The 27603-nt window shown below is 29.1% G+C and overlaps 1 protein-coding gene across 6 annotated transcripts in view; it reads left to right on the plus strand.

Moving 5' to 3' along the window:
- The window catches only part of LOC129975111 (retinaldehyde-binding protein 1-like), a 248683-nt gene that overhangs the window by 149901 nt on the left and 71179 nt on the right, over window positions 1–27603 (plus strand). For 4 of the 6 annotated variants that reach the window (XM_056088049.1, XM_056088046.1, XM_056088051.1 and 1 more), the window contains exon 2: window positions 15074–15181. The gene's annotated coding sequence lies outside the window, so the exon portion shown is untranslated. Of the gene's footprint in view, window positions 1–7778; window positions 7889–15073; window positions 15182–27603 lie in introns of those variants that run through there. The other 2 variants (XM_056088053.1, XM_056088048.1) reach the window with 2 other exon arrangements.

Here is a 27603-nt window from a genome sequence, read left to right on the forward strand (position 1 = left end):
AGATTCATCCACATCGCGGGTACGAATTTTTCGATGATTCCAATATTTTCTTTAACTTAGAAAGAAAAAGAAAACCTAGATAATAAGACAATCTCTTCTATTTTGACGTAGAGAGCCTTTATTTAAATATTAGAAATGAGGCTCTTAAATAACAATACATTAAAGATTAAAGTGAAAGTTATTTTTTCACACATTTTTACTTAATTATTTTTAATTGAAATGTAATGCTACTCAATAAGCAGCATTTAATCGAATTTGTTTCTGTAGTCATTATTTAAAAAAATCTTATTAGAAAACGCATCGTGGACTGGGAATGAAAATAAGTCGAGTGTTTGATCCAGGAGTAGTGACGTTGCTAGAAAAGTGGCGTGCCAAGGTTATAATATTTTTTCTTCCCTTTCTGTACAAAAAAAAATCTATTTTCTTAACTTTAAAATAAATTTAAAGGCACTAATATTTTGCTTCCTTGATGCTGAGCTAAGCTTTATCCTTAGAACCCCTCCCTTTTACCACCCCTATGTCAAAGTACAGGGATTATATAAATGAATGTTCAAACTCTGCAGGTCTATTAAAAGAAAATATAGCCTTGTTGTTTATTGAAAATCAAGAATAACAGATAAAAATTGAAAAAGGCAGATATGCATATGGCGATAATTGATTCTTTTTTTTTGGGGGGGGGATATTACATCAAACAGCAGGTGTTTGATGTAGCCCCAGAATGATGTTGACGAGCTTAATGTATGCAAATCTACAGGCTTTCAACGGCTTCACATCAGAAATGCTGATATAATGTGGGATGTGTTATCGCGTTGCCTCGATATCGTTCTTATTTTTGGAGGAACTTGCATTGAACACCTACAATAGTTTCAATTTAAATTTTCAATTGTTATTTTTAATGTCTGATAAACAACAAGGTTGTATTTTGTTTTGCTTCCTTTTAATAGTCATGCAAAGTTGAAATATTAAAAACAGAAAGAAACAATCATCACACTTTTTCAAATATATTTAATGTGTTTCCACTCACCCAATGAAACTGAAGTTATTTCTACCTTGAAACAATAACTTAGTTACAAAGGAACTGTGGCAACTATGTGAGGTCTTGGACGATTATATTGATTAAATGATTTCAGTCAAAGTCACTCACCAATAAATTAGATGCCTTATCTTTCTTAATTTGCGAAATTGTTTCTATTTTACGAAAAAAAATGATGATGAAAAGTTCATACAATTCTATGCGATTCAATGAAGCGAGAAATAATCTGATAACTCACATAAACAATCTAATGATCGTTATCGGAATTATTTATTAATTATTTTCTTTGCCAGTTGTAGCAGATATGCTTCAAAAAGAACCTTGGTACGATGCATCTGTCGTAATTATTCGTTAATCTTAATTTAGTGGATCACTGGCTGTAAGTAGCACAAGTGTTTCTAATTTCAGATGTTCGCTGCGAGTTTTTCCATATGCGAAGTATTTCAGAGGAAATATATTGTAATATACAAAAGTTTAGTTCGAGTTTTTGGCTTCTTTGATTACAGATGAATCATTTTCAGAATTCCTTATTATATCTAATTTTCTGTTCGCTAATATGTTACAGCAATTACTAAAAACTCAACAGTTCTCTCATGAATATTAATTCAAAATTATTGAATTAACATTCATGATGCTTTTTTCTAAAAATTTGTCTTACAAGAATATGATGCTATTTTGGAAATTAGGCTTGAGATGTCAGAAAAATTAGCCAAATATAAATATTGTCAAAATAATTTCCTTAATTTTCAAGTTGACCAAAATTAAACAGCTGGAAGAAAGCCACCTTTCATTTCAGAATCCAGAGACTAGCAATTTTCGACGATTGCATTTTGCTAAGGGATATTACGCGGAAAGATGGTGTTGCACTGAATTAGAAGGGTATTACGTCTCTTAATTCAATCAATTTGAATTTTATTTATTTTCTAAAATTATTTTTATTCCTTAATCGAAATTCGCATATTAATTATTTATTAAGAAGATAAATTCAAAACCGTCTTTCTTAATAAATTTTGTTGCAGTCCTTAGCCCTTATATTCAACTACATATTTACATAATTTTTTGTAGAATTTTTTTTAATTAAAGTGTTATTTTTAAAAATTAGTTAGTAATTAAAGCTTAGTTTTTTAAAAATTTCGTTCTCAAATATTTTCTTTTTCTTTAAAGTTATTCTTAAAATATTTAAATTTAATATTGCTAGGAAAAATAATACGATGAGTATCAGATTTGTTCAATAACAGGTAACAATGCTTTTTTCCACCAGAAAATATGTAAACATAGACAGCACAAAAGTTGTACAAATAGAAAACCATTATACAATCTCAAAGAGATTCTAGAATTCTCTACTCTAGAATTCTCTATTCTAGAATTCTTCTAGAATTCTCTATTCTAGGATTCTCTACTCCAGAATTCTCTATTCTAGAATTCTTCTAGGATTCTCTACTCCAGAATTCTCTATTCTAGAATTCTTCTTGAATTCTCTACTCTAGAATTCTCTATTCTAGAATTCTCTACTGTAGAATTCTCTACTCTAGAATTCTCTATTCTAGAATTCTCTACTCTAGAATTCTCTACTGTAGAATTCTCTATTCTCTATTCTAGAATTCTCTATTCTAAAATATTGTAGAATTCTCTATTCTAAAATATTGTAGAATTCTCTATTCTAAAATATTCTAGAATTCTGTATTCTAAAATATTCTAGAATTCTCTATTCTAAAATATTCTAGAATTCTATATTCTAGAATTCTTCTCTAGAATTCTAGAGAAGTCGCTCTGCTATCAGCACTTCACTTGAGTTCACTCGCTTTTATCTGCTCCGTTAAATACTGGTTTTCAGTCAGATAATCGAATATTTAGACTTTTTCATTGAACGTTTTTACAGCCGTATTTAATTCAATGCTTCTCTTAGCTAATTAATGGAATTGCAAAATATTACAAAATATACTAGGAAGAGAACTTTGCCAAAACTTTTGACCCATCAGAGGAAAGAAGATGTAAAAGAAATCAAGGTGATAGAAATAGGAGTCTAACAGAAGTCATAACAGAGACGAAAATAGGCTTAACGTGTTCACTGCTGCTGATTCATCATAGTTGGCGTTTGCTATTTCAAAACACTGAATCGTTTATGTAATTAGACTGCCTCTTCTCAGAGAATCAGTTATTTAATTAGAGAAATGGTTCGAATTTTAGGTGTGAGTAGTGGCAGTGAACGAGTTTACCGCCGCCAGAAAGGTAGTCGTTATGACTTGCCTATGGAAATTGATGCTCATATCAATCAAAACTATTATCCCATAAAGATAATTTTTGTATTATCTTAAAACTTTAAAAAAATTATTTTTCAATCATATTAGTTTCAATTATACGACTTCTTAATTCTTTTTTAATAATATTAGAAAAATCTAATTTGATGTAGGATCTGTAGTAATATTTTTAATGTTGCGATAACATTCATACAAATTCATCAAAACAATCTATCTCGTGCTTTAAAGCGTTAAAAGTGAGATAAAAAAAGAATTTTTCGGGACGTTAACGCAAAGATTTTCATTTGTCGCTTTTATTTTGTAGGGCATACACTTTTTAATTTGCACGTGCAATAATTTGTAATTTAATTAAATTCATATTTTTCAGTTTTACAGAATAACAAAGTGAATTTTTTAAAAAAAAAAAAATGTGCTTTTCATATTAGTGGTTTAATATCCTAAAAAGTCAATAAACTGGCTGAATAAAATGGTCGCAAAAGGCGACTAGTAAATAAGAAATTTCATTAAACAATTAATTATATATAAAGAAGAAAAATAGCATCTGAAAAAGTGAATTATCGAAACGTGATTGCCCTATTAGCACAAATCTTCCAATTATTATGGGATATCCATTTTTTAAAAATTTCTCTTCAAAATTTGCATTGCTTTACTTTTGGAATTGACAAGATATTCAAGATTTTCCACATGCTATCATTCCTTTTATATTTTTATCATAGAAATAAATTCACAATCAAAGATGGTTTAGAGTACCCGGGCTAAAAATAAATTCCTGAAATAAATTAAGTTTTTGAAATTTAGAAAAAAAGTTTTCACTAATTACGTTATATTTTTATTTTGAAATAAAAGTTAATAGATAATTCCGTATGCGATAGATACTTTTTTAGTTAAAATACTTATTTTGACATTTAATAGTCATATTTTTCATTTTTAAAATTTCTTAAAACATTTCATGAAAAATGATTATTACTATTTTTTTTTATAGTGCATGTTTGATTTTATTTAGAAAGCATATATGAAGATTTTTAAAAGGGATAAAAAGAACTAACAAAAATCGAGTCATATTACAACGCTTAAGATCAGACAAATGAGGATTATTTTTTTTAATTGAAAAACGAAACTTATCCTACATTTTTAGGTTAATAAAGAACGAGAATTGCAATCTTAAAACGAAAATAAAATAAATAGTTACAAAGATTTTTAGAAAATGAATTAAAGTAAATTTAGAAACGTAGCAGGTGACAAAGAAAAATATCTACGCTCGTATACGTGATGTTTTTGAAGGATTTTAACGCCAAGAACCTTGAAAGTTGAATCCAACTTTACGGTAGAGTAGTTTTACTAACGAATTTCACAAGTTAGTTCGCCGTCGTACAACACAGTTTCAAAACAAAATGAAGTCGTTTCAATTACATAATTTTTAAAAAATTAAATAAATTTAAAAAAAATATTTCCTGTACTCACCTTAAGAAACGTTCACTTATCCTAAATAGTGTTTCATCAAATAATAGTGAGTTTCTTTTAAATAAAATTATGTGACCGAAACTATCGTCTGAGCGAAATTCTTCAGTCTGTCTGAAATGTTGCGAACTGCAAAAGCATTCTAAAGCAGGCTATTTATCTGTGATGCCTAAAATGTCCCCATATATTTACTTTCCCACTCCCCCCCCCGTCCTTCTCCGGGACGAAAAATCCAGAATAAGTAAGAAAGGCACATAAATTTTAGTTTCTTTTTTACATTTTTGGTAGCTTACCTCAACACAAAAGGTCAGACTGAAGGTGTCCCTTTCTGTCCCCCCTCCCTCCCCTTACAGAGCACGATAAACAACCCCCTAGAGATCCCCTCTGCTCAGGGGTCGTAAAATCTTGGAAGACTTTGGTTGGCTGTTGATAACAGGTAGGAGACCCCCACCTTCCAGATATGTTAAATGGGAAATGACGCATACCAAAATGTTGGGATGACTCCACGGAACACCTCTAGGAATTTTCTGAAATATAATTTTAAAAATTTCAAAGAAAAGTAAGAAATTTTAAATAAAACATGTGAGTTTTAGGAATTACGTTAAAAATAAATTTGATATTTAGATTAGCATGTAAATGTTTTGGTTTAGTTTAATTATATTAACGCAACACAAAGGCTGTTTTGCAAGGACCTCGGGTAATTTCGAACCGCGGTCAGATGACGAGGACGACGCCTGACCTGGTATCCCCCTCTCCAAGCTTCCACACCAACAGGAGTGCATTTGACCCCGCCGGATTTGGCGCGTACCAGGCCCTTTGACATGACAGTTCTTCGATGGAATCGGGTCTCAAACCTGAAACTCTCCGTTTCTGAAGCCAAGACCTTACCGCAGCCCAAATTTCATCTAAATGTATATTCAATAGACATCTGTAGTATGCTGTATAATTTTTGGTCTTTAGGCTCTCTTCTGACTTCTCATTGAATAAGTTGCCAATCCGAAATATATATTTAAAAGTGGTTCTGACTTCTAATCTGGGGTAACGTAATAAGATAATGTATTAATTTTCAATCGTCTGTCTTTATGATGCACGAAAAATGCGACGAAAAAGTTCATGATTTTAAAATATTCGAAGATATTTTGAAGAGTCTTCGTTTTTTTCTTCTTCAATTTTCTTTGACTTAATCATCATCCTTCATGAGCCTGGAAAACACATCTTAGAAATTATGTCTGTCTGTTTATGAACACGCTAACTATAAAAATTATTTGAATATTTGGCATGTGATCTTTACACAAAATTTGTAGATTTCTATTCAATTTTGAATGAAATAAACTCACATAAATGCTGCTTGCTTGTCGGCACGAATGCAAATAAACTCGATAAAAACAAAATGTAAAGAGCTATATGAAAATATGAATAAAATTTGGTTCACAGATTTAACAACTAAAATATAGGTCCACTTCAAATTATTTACCATATTACAAAATATTAAAAGTCTCTCATATTAGATTATGAAAATAATACATCTTGCCTTGCCTAATGTGCACAATTTTACATCAGACAATTATACCTTTGTTAAAGCGCATACGAGAAAGTTTCCAGACCCCCCCCCTCCCCCCCAAAAAAAAATATTTTTAAATTTAGCATATGATTATATAATAACATTATTTTACACTCAAATTTCCGTCGGCCCTTATCGTATGCATGTCAAAATAATAAATGTGAAACACACAAATTAAATAAATGCGTTTTGATTCTGGTGATTTTACTATCAGAATTTTAATTGGGAATCAAGTTACAGAATAAAAAACACAGGAAAAAAGTTACATGGAATTATCTGTAAAATTAGCTGAGATATTTGCGATTAAAATTAAGAATTTTCTGCTTCTTCAAAGAGGGGTCGTTCTAAAATTGAAAAATGTATTTTTCGCACTACAAAATGCACTCTGGAGATGGAGCTGAGAACTTCGAACTTCAACAACTGAACCAACTCCACCAATTAATATCGCCATTTAGTATGCATAGTATTAAATTTCAGCAAAATCAGTCTCAAGATCCAATAATATTTATAATAAATTCGTGAGGGAAAAGTATAAAATGAATTAAATAAAAAAAAACTTCTATTTAGAACATTGATATAAATGATTTAAAAAACTGTCTATATTAAATGTATTCATATTTAGATCCATTTTTTTTTATTTCTTCTGTAGGTAGTGATTTTTATTACTTATTATTTCTTTATCATAAACTTCCTATTTTAATAAAAATAATTTAGTGTTTTTTAAGTGAGTTTCTATTTCTGTAACCTATTTTTAAATTATGGTCCAAATCTCTGATTATATCGTTCCTCAACAGCATCAGAATTGGATTGCAAAATATTCTGTTTGTTGCTGAAATGAACATTTATATCAAGGTCGAATTACAATGTCAAATAGTTTTTAAGAATAATTTAATTCATTTCCACTTACTGATAACAACTAAGGGCATGGAGAAAAAAAAAATTTGAATATGTATATAAACAAATGATGATTCAGAACATTAAAATCGTTTATACTCTTTTAAGTTCATTGTAAAGCGATCAATCAACCACTCATTAGTCATATTTTATTACATGCTGATTTAAATATGACCTTAAACTGAAAGGGAAATCGCGGACAATTATATTCCAGATCACGATGTTGCCAACATGAAAAAAGAAATACTAACAAAGAAAAAATAATACTTTGAAGGTTATCGCGTAGAAAATGATCCGATCACAGCTGTCTTTTTAAAAAATCGTCTGCTTCAGTAATATCGTCGTTTATTTTTATTATTTTATTCCGTGTCAATTTTTTGACTTTCAAGAAGCTTCTTTAAATGACATTTTTCACGAGGTATTTTTCTTTTCTTTCATATATGAATATTTCGTGTATAAAAACTAAAGTCTCGTGACAGTGCATTTGATTGCAATCCAGAGAAATAAAAGAATTCTGTGGAATTTCAGAATATGTAATCATAGAAGAATTTCAAAAAATTTGCATTCCTTTTCATATAAGAGTTGAATCAACTCAGCCTGACACTTGCTTGCATGGATTGATTAATTATTTACTTTAAGCTAAACGAGAGTTCGAAGATCTGTAATATCTGAATATTTCTAAATGTAAGTATAGCCTCTATAAAAATTTAAAACAAAATAATTAACTAAAATTATTGTAAACAGAGATTTTGTAAGTGGTAGTATATTAGGAAATTATAAAAGTACTTTTTCATGAAATTAAAACTAAAAATTTTGGAAATTAAATGTCTATATTTAAACTAGAGTTTAATACCAGAAATTAAGTACCTTCGCCACTGAAAACTCATGTCGATTTCATTATTCTTAATGTCAATATAGTCTTTCCATGCATTCATTGCATGAACATAAAAAGGGCTCTATAAATTAAAAAAAAACTTTCATTTTTAAAATGTAGAAAATTATAGCTCTGTATATTGATTAATCGTGTATAAAGATTTGCTCAATTAGGTTAATTTTTCTGCATCTATTAGGCTTGCTTGCATTCATAGCCCTTTAACTAAAATGTTTTGCTAAATAACATTTAAGACTATAATCGACTATAATTTTATCCCAAATAAAATTAATACATTGAATATAATTCAAGAATATTAACTGTTTGTAATAATACATTGAATAACATTCGAAATTTAATTGACTATCATAACACATCAAGTGTTATTCATTTATTTTACTGACTATAGCTGTACATAGAGTAATAATTTATTTATCCCAAATAAAATTAATACATTGAATATAATTCAAGAATAATAACTGTTTGTAATAATACATTGAATAACATTCGAAATTTAATTGACTATCATAACACATCAAGTGTTATTCATTTATTTTACTGACTATAGCTGTACATAGAGTAATAATTTATTTATCCCAAATAAAATTAATACATTGAATATAATTCAAGAATATTAACTGTTTGTAATAATACATTCAATAACATTCGAAATTTAATTGACTATCATAACACATCAAGTGTTATTCATTTATTTTACCGACTATACCTGTACATAGAGTAATAATTTATTTATCCCAAATAAAATTAATACATTGAATATAATTCAAGAATATTAACTGTTTGTAATAATACATTGAATAACATTCGAAATTTAATTGACTATAATAACACATCAAGTGTTATTCATTTATTTTACTGATTATAGCTGTACATAGAGTAATAATTTATTTATCCCAAATAAAATTAATACATTGAATATAATTCAAGAATATTAACTGTTTGTAATAATACATTGAATAACATTAGAAATTTAATTGACTGTAATAACACATCAAGTGTTATTCATTCATTTTACTGACTACATCTGTACATAGAGTAATAATTTATTTTATTTAACTAAATTCAGTAATACATTGAATATTATTCATTCATGTTAAACTGAACTGTTTTAATACATTAATAATCGAGACTTTAACTGACCTCAATAATACATGAAATAATATTAAGTATTGTTTAATTTAATTACTTTGATGCATTTAATGCCTTTCAGATTATTTAATTGAGTATTATTTAATTAAATAATATTTAACTAAATGTTATGATAATTAACATTGTTACACAAGTGACAATATGAGCAACATTCGGCATTATTTAATCAAAAATAATAATGTATAGTGTCTTATTCAAAATTGTTTGACTGTAATGACCCACTGTGAATCATTTGAAATTATTTAACTGAATGCAATAATAAATTGAATATCAATTATTGCTATTTAATTGCCTGTAATGAAACCCTGAGTAGTATTCAAGATTATTTGTTTAAATAATAAAACGCTGATTTTTTTTATTTTTTTTTATTATTATTAGAAAAAGGTGCTCATTTTTGGCTAAAAAAAGGTATAAAACAAAAATCTAGCGTATAAGTTTATCAAATGATTTGCTTAAAAGTTTGTAGATGACTTACGGAATATATTATTTAATTCCCAAACTAAAAAAATAAGCTTGATCTATTCATTCTTTAAATATTGGCGTTTGTCTAATAAATAATATGGAATTTTCAATTTTTCTTTTTCGCATTGGGCACGCGCTAAATCAACTCTAAAATATTTCTAAATCAATAGATTCTTTATTCTCTAGTTCAGGAGTTGCAGAAAATATTGAGAAATTATTTTACCAAATTTGAACAAAAAATATACATCAGATTTTAATTGAGTTTTTTTTTTTTTTTTTTTTTTTGAGAAAATTTTATCAAAGATTAGAATTTGAGAATATGGCTTCTAAATATGTAAACTAGAATTTAAACGTATGCGAATGCAAATATAATAATCAGTGTAACCTCCAGAAACATAAGACTTAGAAATAAAAATTTTAACGATTTTATAAAGAAACTAAATCAAACATTAAGTTAAAAAAATCATATTTTCACCAAAAAAAAAAAAATCGATTTTTTAACGTGATCTGTTTTACGAGGATGAATGCAACACCTTATCGCATTTGGTTTTACCACCTCTGGATAACGAGTGTTATGTCATTTTGTTTTTGTTTGTTATTTCCTTCCCAGATAATAACAAATTTTCACGTGTTTACTGCGCCCTTGAATATGAGTGAGTACAGTAAAGCACTGCGTGTATGTTTCTCTCAATACGTCGTTTCATTTCAGACTTCATCCGTAACCACTGTAAAGATAAAAATGCGTTATTTAAGAACTAATCTACACATATGCATTCGTTTTTTCCCACTGATTTCGAGGTCATTTTTGGAAAGTCTGCGATATAGATGTCATAATTTCGGAATTATGTAAAAGTGATGAATTATTGTGAGACAAACAAAATGAAGATAATTTAAATGTTGATGACGAACAATGTGACGAAATTATTCCATTTCTATTTAATGACAGATTTAACACCATTATGAAATTTCAGACTGTTTTACTTTTCAAAATATTTGGGAACTAAAACAATCAACAAACTAAATTTAGTTCATAATGTTGTATAAAAATTTTCAATAATAGATTTGTAGACAATTAGCATTTCAGACGATTATTGAAGTTTTTTTTTTTTTAATGAAACTATTACCGCGGGCATAAAATGCTTATAAAGAAAAAATATAATTAGGAAATAAAGGCATGATTTTTCTCTTTTTTTACGATAGATATTTAATTTTAAAATTTAATTTCTGTTTAAATTAGAATGTAGTGATATCATAAATTCTTGAATAAGTTAAATGAGAGTAGAGTAGCAAATTAAGAGAATAAAAATATTCTTAAAAATCTTATTATTCCTTTTAAATCAATCGATTAAAGTTTCGACTATAACTATTTTCGTTTTCGTGTCGTTTTTCGCCAGTACTTTGAAAGATATATATATATATCATCTTTGAAGAGAGATTCTCCTATGTAATGTTGAAATTATGTGGCAGAAGTTGCCTCCACTAAATTTTTTTGGATATCCAATAATGAATGTACTTATGTACGACATGTAATTAATAAATGAATGAACCGTAGTGTAGCGATACTTGGCGATTTTCTTGGCGATGAAGTCCTGTCATTTACCGATGTTGCTTTTTTGAAATAATTATAATCGCTATTACTATTAATGACTAACAGAATTAAAATTCCGTCTGTTTCAATCATGGCTATTTTTTCGTTTATATATTTAACAGAAAATTCAAGAGAAATCTACGATTTTTGTTTAGTACCACAGTCAAAATTTAATTTCCTCATGTAATAGAATTTCAGGTCTATTTTTTAACGTAGTTAGTTGCTGAGATTAAGAACCTTCGAGTTCAGGTATTTCTAATTTTCAAACTGTATCGGCATACCAAAATTTTAATCATTTACTTTTTTTTTTGTATGTGTGTGTGTGTGTGTGTGTGTGTAACCGTGTTCGCTTGCACATAGAGAAAGATAAATAATTTGGAATGCAATTTTTTTTCTCATTCAAGGATATTTTTACCATAAAAATTTATAAATTGTAGAAATTGAATTTTTTTCTGAAAGAAGTACAAAATTTAAATATTTATGAATATCTTAGCAGACGAATATTACGATGGTTGAAATGTTTTTGTTTCTTCGTATATTTTATGTCCCAAAAAATAAAAATAATAATGTTTTATCAATTAATTACGAGAGGCCTTTGGCGACTAGTTGGTTTACCAAGAGTAATCCTACCTAAAATTTTCAATTAAATATTTATGTACTTTACTTTTTTAATAGCTTCTTCAGCAATATGATTTTAAGTTTCAAATTTTGATAGTCACATAACTTACATTATTATAGAAGCATTACGATATTTTGTTCATTGTATTACATATCTTTCTAATTTATAATCAGCTGCAGTAATATTTAAATTTGAATTTGAAATGGAAGGGATCAAACTTCAATAAGTACAAAGACCCTTTCGCTGAAACCAAATATAATTTTTTTAAAAATATGACTACAGAAAATCAAATTCTTCAGCATTGTAATCTTTATTGAATACCCGTGGCTTGTGTTTTGTTCGTTAGAGGCGCTCGCCCAGATGGATTTGGCAAGCCGAGAGACTTTCTAAGAACACTCATAGAGTATTCGAATATTATTTAATTAACAGTTATCAGTTAAAGGGAGACTTCTTTTAAAAAATAAATTCTTAATAGCACGAGTTGTCTTTGCGGTTTTCAAGGGGGATGGAGAATTTTGGAGAAATTTGGAGCATTTTAATACTCTGAGGTGTCTGTACTAAAATGATCTAAAGATATGAGAGAATTAATTGGATCTGAAACAAATCAAATTAATTGTTTAACAAACAAATACGGGAATTTCACGATCAAGAAAGAATATTATCATTATCAATAAAAAAATCAATTATCAGATTAATTTCTAAGTTGGACTATTGTTGCTATAATATCAAAATTCTAGAAAAATCTAATGAAATATTTTTCTCAATATTGTGTTGTTATATTGTCTAGGAAACGGCGATATTACACGCTCAAAATCACATCCGTACCACGGAAAAACTTCCGTCATGACCGTCCATTTTACACAATCACACAATCTGTGCATCCCGCTGCCGATAACCAATCAATCGTTGTTTTTCGCTTAATTTCACTCCTACGCAAATGGATAAAGGTGAACTCCTTTGTAGTATCCGAGATACGAAAAATAAAAGTAAAAAAAAAAAAAGAAATGCGCTATCTTATCTTGATGCTTTTCTTCTGATTTTGAGCGAAATACCAAAGTAAATGCCCATGAAAGTACATTGATCGTGTTTTCAATGGAAAAATCAAGAATTTCAAATCACATTTTTTTGATAAAAATGTTTTTTTTTTTTTTTTGATAAATGATTATTGCATTCCGAAATTATTTTTTTCTGGATTTCCCCCATTTAAGTTCCCCAAATCCAGTTTCGAATGATAAAAAAACAACGTAAAAATCCACGTGTTTTATATAATATCTTTCTTTTTCTTTCTAAATATTACTGTTTTTCACCGGATTTAATCAATATATATATACACACACACACACACACACACACACACACACACACATATATATATATATATATATATATATATATATATATGATTTTTAAGTGCGCTCGCAATTCTGACGATAATTTTGTCTGTCTGTCTGAATGCATAGGAGCATAATCATTCAGAAATGTAAAAAGCTAGATGAATAAAATTTTGTACACAGATTTAGCAACAGAAATGTATCAAATTTTGAATCAAATCAGAAGATTGATTGAAAATCCGCCAGAAGAAGAGGTATAAAATCATTATTGGTGAGCAAGCGAGGCACTTTAGGGTATATTATCAACAACTGGTTTTATGTAAATTTCGGCTGTATTTTACTACTTGTGTTTTCATACTTACTTGCTTAGTAAATTATTACTATTATTTACTTGCTTAGTAAATTATTACTATTATCTATTATTAATCTTGTTAGATTTTTCGACGTGTATCTTCAGGACGGATTTCCCTTTACAATATTTTATAAATAAAAAGAAAAGAAAATAATGGTAACATTTCATGCTACGAATTCTGCGTAATTCGCTTCAAAGATTCGTTTCTCTGTAGGGTGCCTCTATCACTTACAAATAAAAACGCATTTCTAAAATTTATTAACTCAGTCATGAAAATTATTACTATGAAAGTCTTTTAATACTAGAACTGCCGATGTTAAATATATACCTAGTTTTACAACGCCAGTCAAATTGGCGGGTTTTTGACCATCGTGGCATTCATTGTAACTTTTGGCTTAGTTTATATAAATAAAAGAATATAATTCAACAAAAACAACATTTAATTTGATAATTCATTAATTATTAATTAAAAAAACCAAGAAAAACAGTTTGCATTTGCATTTATAACATATCACCTTTGATATCGAATGATCTAACTATGAGGTATATATTTTACAAGTCATGTTATATTAGATAAATACCTGCCACAAACATATTTTTTGCATGTATTACGGATTTAAATCGCTCTGTTTTTGTTGCACATTCGAATTTGGCAAGATTTTCGTTCACAAAGACTTCATTTTGGTGTACAATCCACTACTTTCTGTTCTTGTTTTTAGGAGGAGGCTTCTGTTCTGCAGCAACTATATTCACTAGAGAATTCTTCTGGTAACATATGAAAAGCATAATTGAAATTTTTCCAGAAAATGTCTGAAAGCCTTGTATAAATGAATGTAAATACGTATTAATGTCCATCATTATATAGATGATCCATAAAATAATATAAACTTGCTAAAGCCACAGTTTGGCGGGTCTTGGGTTTTTTTTTTTGTTTAGTTTTAGTTAGATTAACGTCCCTTTTTAAAGCAACAACAAGGCTATTTTGGACTGAACCTCTTAATTTTTAACCGTGGTCAGATGACGAGGACGGCACCTGAGCTAGCACCCCTTCTCCAAACTTCCACACCACACCACACCTGCGGTTTAACGTGCACCAGACCCGCTTACACGACGGTTCTTCGGTCGAATCGGGTTCCGAACCCGAGACCTTGGCACCAGTTCACCGCGGGAGGCGTGTCTTGGTATAAATAGATATAGATCATACTGATTATGGAAGTTAAAATGGTTGAGTGAAAATTGAACAGGAATATGTAATTATTCTCTTCGTCATAAAGTTCTAGAACGATACGTAAATTATACCAAAATCTGTAAGCATGAAATTTGAAAAACGTCAAAGTGACGGTCTTGGTAGTTCTAGTGTTACATATTTCAAAACGCATCATTGAACTTCAAATCGAAATATTATAAATTGCAAATTTTGGTTTTATTTGTTTAAAATGGTTTTTAATTGTAATTTTTTTTTTCCTTCCATAAAAGGTTGATCTGAAGCTGCAAGATTTTTTTGGTTTGACATCTGTTTGTTTCCAAATAAGCTCAATGTCAAACTTCGAGTTGCAGATTTACTGAAAAATTTCAAGATTGCAGGTAAGAATGCTTGGCAGACATCTTAATGTTTACAAGATTGCGATATTATAGGATTTCACTAAAAAAATGTAATCCTTTTTCTTAAAAAGTTACTGGCAACGAGCTTTGATTCAGAAGTGAATCAAACATGAAAAAATTATTTTGCATGATATTTGCGGTTTTTCTGTAGACATCAGTAATATTTATAGTAAATAAAGTCGAAGTAAAATATTCTTGCATTTTTAAGAAATCATAAAAATTCTTGATTAATTAATCTATTATCCTTTCTCCAAAAATGTTTGAACATATTTAGAAAGAAGTTCATTTCTTCCACAATTTGCATAAAGTAACTTTAGATGGCAAATGTTTGACTCATATATTAAATATGCTCAAATTTTAATAATAAATTACCTCATTTAAATTTCCTCAGAAATTAATGATAAATTACATTCTTGTCAAAGTACAAATAAGCATTTCTATTAAGTTTTGAGTAACTTGCATAGTATAGATTTTCATGTTGTTGTTTTTTTCAATGAAAAATTTTCCACTTTAATTTTAATATAGATTATCTGTATTTTGATATTTTTAAAGATTTCATACTTTCAAAGAATTTCTTTTAATGTATAAAATATTCGTATTTTGGTATTTTTAAAGTTTTCAGAAAGACTTTGAGAGTATTTCTTTTAATCTATACTTATATAAAGCTCAATGTGTGTGCGTGTGTGTTGGCGCTCTATAGGTCAGACCGTTTGACCTACAGCTAGCAAATTTGGTACATGTATACCTTGGAGGTCGGGAATGTGCACCTGGGGTCCCTTTTTTTGAATTGTTAATTAGAATTTTAATTATTAATTAAAAACTAACTTTCCCGCCAAAAACTCTTTTCATTTTCCCCACCGCCAAATGAGTAAGATTTCAGTGGTTTTTTTTTTTTTTTTTTTTTGCCACGCTAATGAGGTTAGGCTTAACATTTTTCGTCCGATTATTTCAAACGATTCTAATTATTTTCTTAATGTTTGATGCATTTAAAATTAAACATTGTTAAGTAATCGATCTTTTAGATTCAATCTGAAGTACTTTTGAATTAAAATAAAGCAGAATAAACGAAATTAAAAATTTCTAATTTGCATAACGTTACCCCAACTGGCGTAGAAAAATGCAAGCATTTGCTTTACCATAACTGGCGTTGAAAATTCGCGCATGCGCATTGTGTTTTGATTATTGACAACTATTTCCAACGGATGCGGACTTGATTTAAATTATTTTTAGGTTAGTTGTATGCGTTTGTAATTAAATTGTATTTATGTTAGTTATATATTTTTTGTATATGCTTACAGTTTTAAGTACATCGCTTTTTAAAAAGTTTATTAAACCTGTTTTCTATCTATTATTTTAAACGATTCTGTTTATTATCTTAGTGTTTGATGCATTTAAAATGAAACATTGTTAATGAATCGATCTGCTCATGATGAATATGAGAAAATATTGTTGACAAATTCTTGAGATATTACATAAATTAAGAAAGATATTCTTTAGTGCCCATAAAATTTAAACGCTCAGTGACTCTGTTTTCAGTAATCATATTATAAAAAAATGCTTCGTTTCAGTAAAAAAAAATGTTATTACATTTATTGCAGTTTAATCATTTCCTCTTTAATTTAAGGCATAAATTCTACGGGAGCTAACAGAAAATGAGAGAGATACATATTATGTTATGACTGAAGGTCTTTATAACATTATGAGTGAATTATATGACTAGCAAAATATGAAGTTTTAAAATATTTTGATGAAGAATCTATTAAAGTTGTCAAATTGTAACGCAATGAGCCTTTTGGGCACATTTTAATATTGCCTTTAACAAATCTGCTCTTGTTATCAAGATATGGCTCCATAATTTTAAACCAGCTTAAAAATAAAGAAGTATCCATTTTTATTTATTATCATTGAGTAATTTTTCAAAAAATAAATTCTATTTGAGTTTTGAATAAAAATCCCAATCTAAAATTCACTCCCCTAGCTAGTTGCTTTCTTCTTCTTCTTTTTTTCTTTTTTCAGTTAGTTAATTTACATATGCATGGAAATATCGATTAGAAAAGGCTACTCCACCCCGCCATAAAGACATTCGGAAAAATCTGAATGACCGGCATACTGCAACAGCTTTGGAAGAAACTGTGGTTGAGTCCGAGTGATCATCAGCAGTCAAGATACAATTAGACAAGAGTAGGTACTTCCCACAAAAGGCACCCCGTCATCGGTAAGGGATAGCCAACCTCACAATATTTCTGTACCTACCAGAGTTGCAAGAATGAATTATCATGCCAGATATTTTTCATTCGCATTTCTGAGGTACCTTCAGAATCCTTCGTTTCACCAATTTAGACCGTTATGCGTTTCACTAATCGCGTTTGCATACGACGACGAAGACGAAATTTTTCAGAGGCACCCTAATCTCCTACACGTAAAAAAATAACTTAAGTAAAGTACATTATAAAACTGATTTTAATGAAGAGCAATTTTCCTAACAAATCTGGCCCACCTTAATTAAATATTTAAAAAGTGCTAACAAAGTGAAGAAAGAGAAAGATTGTGAAAATTTGAATGTCCTACGTGGAATAAACATATCGCCAGTTCAGCGTCTACACCACGTCCAGCCTAGGTCGGGGTCGGGTGGCGCCGAAAAGGGTAAGCCAGACTCACACGTCAGTTCGTTGATTATTATCAGTTTCATCTTCAGGTGGTCTGGACGGGATCTTACAAGTTTAGCTACCTTCACTAGGGTTGGATATTCATTAAGTATTGATGCAGTTTCTTTCAGCATTTCCTTAGTTCCTCTGAAGTATTCTTCCGTCTAAATTCAACCTTCATTCCGTTTGGGTTTTCTGAGTTGCTGGGTTTGTTTTCATTGGGCTGGGGGTCTCTTCTCTCTTCTTGGGGCTTGCTTCTTCTACGTCCAGGAAGACAGACACACAACATCACTTCATGCCCCTGCAACTATAACCTACTGGTTATTTAAACAGTGTAATGACCATGAAGTGGGAGAGGCATAGAAAGACGCTTATGTTTTATCCATCTCTGTGACTGTCACCCAAATTGTTCAACGTCTGATTAAAATTCGATAAGGGGATTTTAATATTGGATTTTAAAAAAGCCGAGAGTAATGACCTGGTTGAAATTCAAATGGGAAATGGCTTTGGTTTATTAAAAAAAACTATCAAAGAGAAATTGAAAGCTTATACTATTCTAAGTAAACAGACTTACAAAATGTGATTACAAAATTCATGAATAAATTATAATAATAAAATTGTTAACAGAAAAGTTTGCTAGACTTGAGTATAGATATAAAAATAAACAGAACAAATATAAAAAAATGGAAATACAAATACAAACACAAATAAGTGCTATGTACAAACTCGATAATAATAAGAGAATATAAATATATATGTATATATTACTACTCTTTGAAAGAGTGTTCTTTAAATATGAACAGATCTTGATTGTCTTTGAAATGATGAATCATTCTCTGAATTTTCATTCTGAACCTGGCAACACTACGAAATACTTAGTTCCAAAAATGCATTTTTCAGACTGTTAGAGGTCTCAAACATGGATGGATATTCATAAAATTAAATCTAATACTTTGACTACTATGATGCTTTTATTTTGTATAATTATTTCAAAATTAGTTTTTATTTAAAAACTAGCCGTCTTTAGCGACCAGCCGGTGAGCCAGTATGAATGCTCATTAAAATTTTAAATATTTTTTTATGCAACTTGGTTTCTTAATAGATTTTTCGTAAAAATATTTTTAAGTCTCAAATTTTAATAGTCACATGACTCATATTATTACAGCTGCCTTACGATATTCCGTTCATTGTACCATGTATCTTCTTAGTTTTCTGTTAACTCCCTAAAATTTGAACTTGAAACTAAAACCAAAGTTATAAAACTTCAAAAAAAAAAAAAAAAAAAAAAAAAGAAACAAATTTGTACTGAAACCAAATATATAACAGAAATCTTTTGAATCTTTCAGGCACTGAAATTTCATCTGTAATGCATAATATTTTTTTTTTTTTTTATAATTTACGCAATAGTTCAAAAAATTATAAGATTCGTCTTAAAAGTCAATTTTTAGTTTTAATTTTAAAACAATTATAATGCGGTAAGTAATATTTTATTTTTTTTAGTTAATAAATGTACTTCTAAAAACAATTATGAAGACTAAATTTTATACATTCCTTTTGTCTTGTAAATCATATTCATTAAAATAATCTTGACAATTTATTGTTTCAGTCTTCTGCGATGAAGTCTGACCGATTTATAAATCTCTCAATATCTTTATTTTAAGACAATCAATAATTTCATTGCTTTACGCAGATCAGAATTAAGGACCTAATTGGCGTATTTTCTTCAAGATGGTTGATAAAGAAGTCTAAAATTCCCTTTTTTTTTTTTTTTTTTTTTTTTTTTTTATAGAATAATGATATTTAAATTTCCATATCCTATTTGGTTTCAAACACAAAAGTGTAGAATTTTTTTTATTTGAAATATTAGAGTCACGATAATATTTTTTTAAATATAACTCACAGAATAGAGGGTATGTATAAAAATATAAAATTCGTAAATCTTCAGAACGTTTAATGCTTTAAACAACATAAATTATAATTATTTATTTCATTTGGATCCTTTTATTATTAGACGTATATGCATGCCTATCAAGGTTTTAAAAATTAGATTATTAAAGTAGATATCCGGTATCCATTAAACTAAGTTTGTCCTAAACGAAATAGAATTATTGAATTAATAATTTAGATTTTTAAAAAGGTCACAGATAACTTTTTCTTGCATTTAATTTTTCAAAAAATATCATATTTCATATTTACTTTAATTCATACAGACCCATGCTGAGAATTACAAATTTCTCTGTTTAGATTATAATGAACGTTAATTTAATTCTTTTATTTGAGCCTTTATCAGCATGATGATAATATGTTGACAAAAGGTAATTTTTTTCATGCAAACATAATATGCTCGTGAAGGTTTGAATTTTATTTTGAGTGAAAAATATTGTTGCAAAATTTTTTAAAAAAAATTGGTTAAAAATAGAAGCTAAATGTATAAGTTGAAAAAAGTGGTATAATTGAAAGGTTAATTTTTTGAGCTTCAGACTAATATAAAAAACATTAATTTTTAAATAATTAAAATACTAATTAAAAATTTTAAAAAATCGTTTGATAAAATGCTTCCATTATTTACTAGTATAGTTCTCTAATAGCATAACTTGTGTCACAGGACAAGTAGAAGTATCCTCCCTTCAGTGTCCTGGAATGTTTACGCAATGCGGTGCCTTCTGTGCACATCTCGTTATATAGAGATTGTTATGGTTTTAAATGGATGAAAAGACTGCAGAAATACACAACCCAAATAGAAAGAAAAGAAGCAATTCAAATACATGACTTGTTGGCCTGTTGCACGTTAAACCCGTCATGACCAATCGTCCTCCTGCTGGTGTGGGGTGGTGTGGAGAGGGGGGTGCCAGTTCAGGTGTCGTCGTCATCATCTAACCGCGGTTCAAAATTACGAGGTCAGTCCCACAATAGCCCTAGTGTTGCTTTAAAACGGGACATTAATATAACTAAACCAAACTAAACCCATGGATATGAAAGCGCAATGGTTTAAGTAAATAAAATTTGGCATTTGATTTTGTTATTAAAATTGTAGATTTGAGCCAAATTTTGGTTCCAATGGGTGGAAAAACAGGCGACCAAAATGCATAGTTAGTCCCCCCCACCTTCATTTCTTCTTTTTTTAACTGTAACTACAAAGCGGAGAATATTGTTTGCCAACGGATTCTAAAACCCTCCAAGCTTTTGCGCATGCTTAAGGATGGGTTTAATTCGTCAAAATGGGGGTGAGAGGAACGATGGAAGGAGGAGATGTTTACATTTAACAATAAATTAAACTCGGATTATTTGTAGATTAAATTAAAATTATAAGGTCAGAAACGATTCTAATCTAATAGTGCGGGAATCAAGGTCAAAGAATGACGAAGAATTCCGCAAATGCGCTCGTCCTTCCGTGCCTCACCCCTTAGTGAGATAGAATCGCCGAAAAGTGGACGTCTCAGGATACTGAAACGAATAGTACGTATGTGCTGGAGTCAAAAAAAAAAAAAAAAACTGACTACACGTGGGGTACACAGCTGTGCCCAGTGTCCACAATTTTTTGCGGATTGAAGATGGGAGGGGGGGGTAGCACTTTTTTTAAGGAGTATACGAGAATGTTTGAGGGAGACGACCCCCAATGGTTTACATTATTGCGTTTACGTGATAACTTTTTAAGGAATATAATTTTAAAGAAAATAAAAACTCACACTAATTGCATAGAATAGTTTATTATAAAAAAATGGGACGGGGTGGATATTTATTTCGATTATTCAACAAAAAATATTATTCAAGACAAGAAAAAAAATAATACAAACTTCAGTCATTTCTTTTTTTTAGAAGGAAGGGTGTATAATTCCACTATTTCACAACTTCAAAATTAGCTTAAAACATCAAATAATTATAAACAATAACAATTCACTGCACCATACAATGCGCTAATTTTAGTCACATCAGTGTACACTGATGGTTCCAATAATGCGTTTTTTCACTTACTTACGCATTTACCGTTGGTGCATAGCACTATCATCTGAATGAAAAACTTTAAATGAAATATTAAACCGTATGACTATGAATAACTTCAATTTTTCCAGTTGGGTTAAAATATATTTATTCCACTGTCCATAAAAAGCGAAGAAAAAGGTGGACAGTTTTTAACCCAACTGATCCCCAAAGAGATAAATACATACGGCGTATAAATAGACAAATTACATCGCACAAAGACTAATAAACGGTGGTCCATATATAAACAGATTTGGCTTAGATTTTGATACAAATCTGCAACTTTAGTCACTAAATCATAAGCTAATTTGCATATATATAGCACGTTGTGTTTATGAGTTATTATGTTAACATTTGTTTATACTTCATATAGAAAATGGTTAAAAAAGTTGTCCTAACATACCAATACAGTGGTGTGCTTGTTATAACTCCGTTTCGATTATAATCTTATCTCCATCACTAGTGGAAACCATCTAATGTTTTGATAAACAGTTAGCCTTGAATATAAGGATTTTTTTTTCTGAAAATATTAATTTATCGTGGAATGGTTGATAAAATCAAAATTGTTTTTGAAATGATAAAAAAACCCATCCTTTTCTAGAAATACGATTAAAACACATGCAATATACTAGTGGCCTTATGAACAATTAATTTACGTGATAAGGCATTTTTATAAATTTACCGGTCGTAGGAAACGAAATTGGATTTTTTTACGTATGTTACGAAAAACATACTTTATTGTATGTTTTTTTTCTTGGCATATGACTTCGATTGATTGATATCGTACATTGAAAGAATATATGAATTTAAAGAGAGAAATATTAGCTAGAATTATTAAAATATTGTTTGGCCTTTTCTGTTTCTGTTCGGTTTTTGGATTTTTTTTTCAAAAGAAACACAAATGCGATTTTTAAATGATATTGAAAGGTAAGAGTGGAAAAAGTTAACATGAAGTAATATTATCTACAAAAAAAAAATTATTTTAGTTTCCAAATATTTTTCTGAATTTATTTGTGTATGTTTGGCAAAGGAAAGATTCCAAAATATCAAAAAGATGCGATTCTACTTCTGTTTTTAGATAAAATCCAATTATTTGTAGATCGCACTTTTTAAACTTTTTTTTATGTTAACAAATTTGAAAATGCATCAAATTCTCTCCATTTTAACTATATTTCAGTTCATATTAATAATAATTACTATTAATGCTTTATTATTACAAGATTATTAATACCATTATTAATGTCTTAAACAATTATTACTACCTTATCAATGTCTTAAACAATTATTACTACCTTATCAATGTCAAAATAAATAAAAGAAGATGTTAATGATAAAAAAAATTATTTTTTAAATTATAATAAATACATATAAAGCCGACCTTTAGCTGATTGAATCGATTGCTCCAAATTAGGCATTGCTCCTAATTTGCTTTTCTGGACACGATGTAAGTAACTAGTTAAGTAAGGCAGGATAGATGAATTGGAAACAATTGCACGAGGTTCGATATTGCTAAGATTTTAAGAAAACTATCTTTTTTTCTCCTTTAATTTAAAATTCTTAGAATCTTTACAGAGAAAAAAAAAATGGGAGAAATTAATGCATTTAGTTTTTGTTGCCTTTTGTCTTTCTAGTCTAAGTCTTTTAATCTTTTATTTTTACAACCTGGTGTTAGATACTAGTGAAATTAACTTTCTAGGTCTTTTCTTTTTCTTTTTTAGATTCCTTTCCAAAAGTATCAAAAGTCAAAATTTTAATAAAAATTAAACAATTTTGAAAAAATCCCTTATTTTTTTTAATTATGAAGAAAATTGAGCAAAAAAAATCAGTCCGCGTCTTTTTATTAATTTTTTCAAGTTCGAACATGCGAAAAGAGAGGAAAAAACATGCAATCATTTTGCTAGGAACTAAGTATATATATATATATACCGAAAAGAAGAAACTTTTGAAATTTTAACTTCGATTTATGTCGCCATGGTAGTCATACCATGTACAGAAATAAAAAGCCATAAGAGATGCTTCAGTCTACAACGCAATACAAAGGCAAAAGTGACCGAAATTTTCCCCTTCAGTGATTTTATTAAATGATTCTGAGAGGGATTCCGTTGCCAAGTGTCGATTTAAGCAAGGGAATCTTAGGTATCTTTGAAAGATATTTGTAAGTGTTAAAGATTTTTATCTCTCAAAACGTAAGAAAATACATCATCTCATCGATTTCAAAAGTCATCAGTTTTGTAGAGCGCATGTTATATAAAAAGTGGGAATTGGATCATAAAATACGAGAACATTTTCGAACGAATTTAACTTGGGTCAAATTAATATAAAAATTAGGAAATTAATTAAGATTTAAATTAAATTAAACGATATCATATCACTACATATTTACATAGACCTGAAGTCACGAAATATTCTAATATAAATCGCCAAAAATTCAAAATTCATTGAATGGTAAAGAAAGTATAACAAGAGATCAATGAAAGCTCACTCGAATATAACTGACATGGGATTGATGTTAAATGTTAAGAGAGTGAAGATTAGGGCTGGGCGATGACGGAACTTCATAAACGCGATATATCGTCCAACATGTATCATTATTTTTCGATATATCGCGAAATCATTTTTTATTTATAGCTATTATAAGTTTTAAACAGTATCTCTAAAAATATTGACTGATCAGAACGACTCCAAATAAAAGGAAGTTTCAATTTATGTAATGAAAATATTTTTTTCTTTTCAATAAAAATAGTTAGAAAATAATTTGCTAAAACCCCTTTAATAAAGTGCGTCGATGCCAAAGCAATGTCTGCATGTAATAATTTATAATATTGCGTCTAAAACAAGTATTTTTATGTATTAGAATATGCAGTATTTATAGAAATATTAGCAAAAATTCTGCTAAAGGTCGATAAGAATAAAGAACAAAAAATAAAAAAAAAAAATAAATAAACATTCATCGATAAGGAAAACGAAATCAAAAACAAATTAATTGTGAATATCAATTTATTGTATCGCGATTTATCGTGAGCCGCTAGGCGAAAGCGAAAGTATAACGGAATTTCTTTTTTTTATGCGAGTGCGTTTCAGTATGAAAATGCGAGCTGCGAATAAAGTTGTGAATTTAATCTGAATGAATCCTTTTTGCTTTTATTTTTGAAAATGAATATTGAGCAATTAAAAAAAGGACAGCCTACAACCTTCTGATAACCGCAATTACTTTTCCATAATGTATCATTCAGTTAGGGAACAAAAAAAAAAAAAGTTTATTCTAAAATGACAAGTATTTTTATATATTAAAATATAACAGTATTTATAGAAATATTTTTCAAAAAAAATTCTGCATGAAGATGAAAAAGAATGAAGAGCAACAAAAATAAACTCTAATCGACAACCAAAGCGAAATCGAAAATGCAAATTAATTGTAAATATCGATTTATTGTTTCGAAATTTATCGTGAACTATCCTTCATGATCATGATTTCGATAGATCGTTATTTTTCAAAAATATCGATAAATCGAAAATCGGCACAGCCCTAGGGAAAACTTCTGCATTTCAGATATATTGTGTAATGCAATGGCGCCACAGAAATGTGTGATTCCTTCTTTTATACGAGATATAGAAAAAGTATTATATTCGTCAAAAAATTCGAACTCGAAATTTTGATGGATCCATGTTTCAATAGCTGCGATAAAGAAAACACAAAAACGTATGGAGCTTGGCGGATAAAACTTGGTATACTGTCCTAACACCAAATTTTTAGGTTTCTATTAAATTTTTATCAAAATCGGTTTAGAGGACAATCTGTCTGTCCGACCGTTAACTACAAGCACGATAACTACAAATCGAAGAGAACTAGATGGATAAAATTCCATACGAAGATTTAATATCTACATTGTAAACGCTTGTCAAATTTTAAGCCAAATTCAACAAGGGGTTGAAAGTATGTAAGTCTATACTCTCAGAAGCATGCAAACGCGATAATTCAAAAACTTAATGACTTGTACATATCAAATTTGGAATGTGATTTTGTACTGTCATTCTAGTTCTGCGTCAAATTTTGGCTCCAATCGGTTGAGGAATAATGCATCTAAAAACACAAATATATCTTTAATCGTGAGCCCGCGCGTAAGTTTCAGAGATATCACTCCCGCTGTTCTAACTGCCCTCCCTACTCTTTACCACACTAAGGCAACAGATAAAGCTGCATACTTGGACTACACAAAGAACCGAACTATGTGTGAATATAGAACCACCGCCCGCCCCCCAGTAAATTTCTCTCCCCGCCAAAGTCTACTGACCAAAAGCAACCGGTGTTTACCCCAAGTCTGAAAGGATTTGTGGGTTCACCCTCGAACACAAAGTACTCCTGAACGCTTTCAGAAAAGCACCATTTTTGTAGCCGGGACCATTATGGATACCACCTGTCATACAAGACGTTGTGCTTAGAACTACGGATATCGAAGGTTTCTGTGAGTGCTTTTTTAGTAAAATAATTTTTAAATACTGGTTTAAATGAGGGGCACTTAAGTTTGTCAAAAATGCATCATCTGTTGGAATAAAGAAATGGATTTAATTTATTTGTAACGATCGATATGTCTTTTTCTATAAGTGGCAATTTAAAATTGTTATTTCTTAACCCTCTCGCTGCGTAATTCTTTAAAATCACTATTTAGATGCAATGTTTACAAATAATTTCAATTACTTTTCAAAGAAACTGATACTATATGTTACATGATAATAATACAATGTAATAAAAATCTGAAATCTTAAAAAATAAACGCTCAAAACTAAGAAAAACGCAGGATGCTACAGAAAATGTACTAAACGTCAACCCCCTGTAATAGCGGGATACGCAGCTGTAGGGTTAACTTAAGGGTGACAGTTAAGCTTTTATCTGTTTTCACTAAATCCTATTTTATAATTCTTACATATGTGACACTCTATTACCATGAGTTTGGAGCAAAAAGGCCAAATCTAGTTATATCAATAAAAAATTCCAAACTCCTAATCTAACTTGATATTTTTTTTAAAGAAAAATTTATACTTAACCAATAGAAGGTGCCACTTTTTATATATGCTCCTTGAATGACATGATATAAATTCAATTACTAAATTATTTTATTTCTTAGCTTTATCCCTTCTTTCAAGTAGGTTATAATCAATTAGCTCGAGGGTCCAATAATTATCGTGTAATTACTACCTTTTTATAAATAATTTGCCATTTTTATTCTAAATTTCATAATGTTTTGATGTAGAATTTTCATTGTATTTGTTATGGTTAGTATGAAAAATCAATTTTCTCTATCTATTGTAATTATAAAGATACATGTGTGTGTGTTGGCATTCTACAGGGCACACTGCTTGACTTAAAGCTACCAAATTTGTCACATATATAATTTCGAGGACGGAAATGTGTACTTCTGTATGTTTTTTTTTTTTAATTGAAAAGAGTTAAAAATTAGACGAAATTCTAGATTGAAAACCAATAAATTCCGACAATTTTCCAGCACAGAAAAGATTTTTATGTCATTTTAAAATTCAAAAATTTATGTTTTGATTATTCCAGTCTCTTTTGCCATAGACTTTTTTTTTCAATTTTTAATTAATTTAAAAAAATATTTTAAGCTTATTTTATAATATGTGTCATTATCGAAGTGAAAGTCAAATCTTTTTCTTTGTTACAACTAATATTTCATCCTGGCTTTTTTTCCCATTATTGTTGATCAAGATATGAAAATGTGACCTAATATTTTTTAAGTTGTATTTTTTATTATAAGGTTGCTTTTT

This window comes from Argiope bruennichi, chromosome 7 (assembly GCF_947563725.1).
Source record: "Argiope bruennichi chromosome 7, qqArgBrue1.1, whole genome shotgun sequence".
In the NCBI taxonomy this organism is placed as follows: Eukaryota; Metazoa; Arthropoda; class Arachnida; order Araneae; family Araneidae; genus Argiope; species Argiope bruennichi.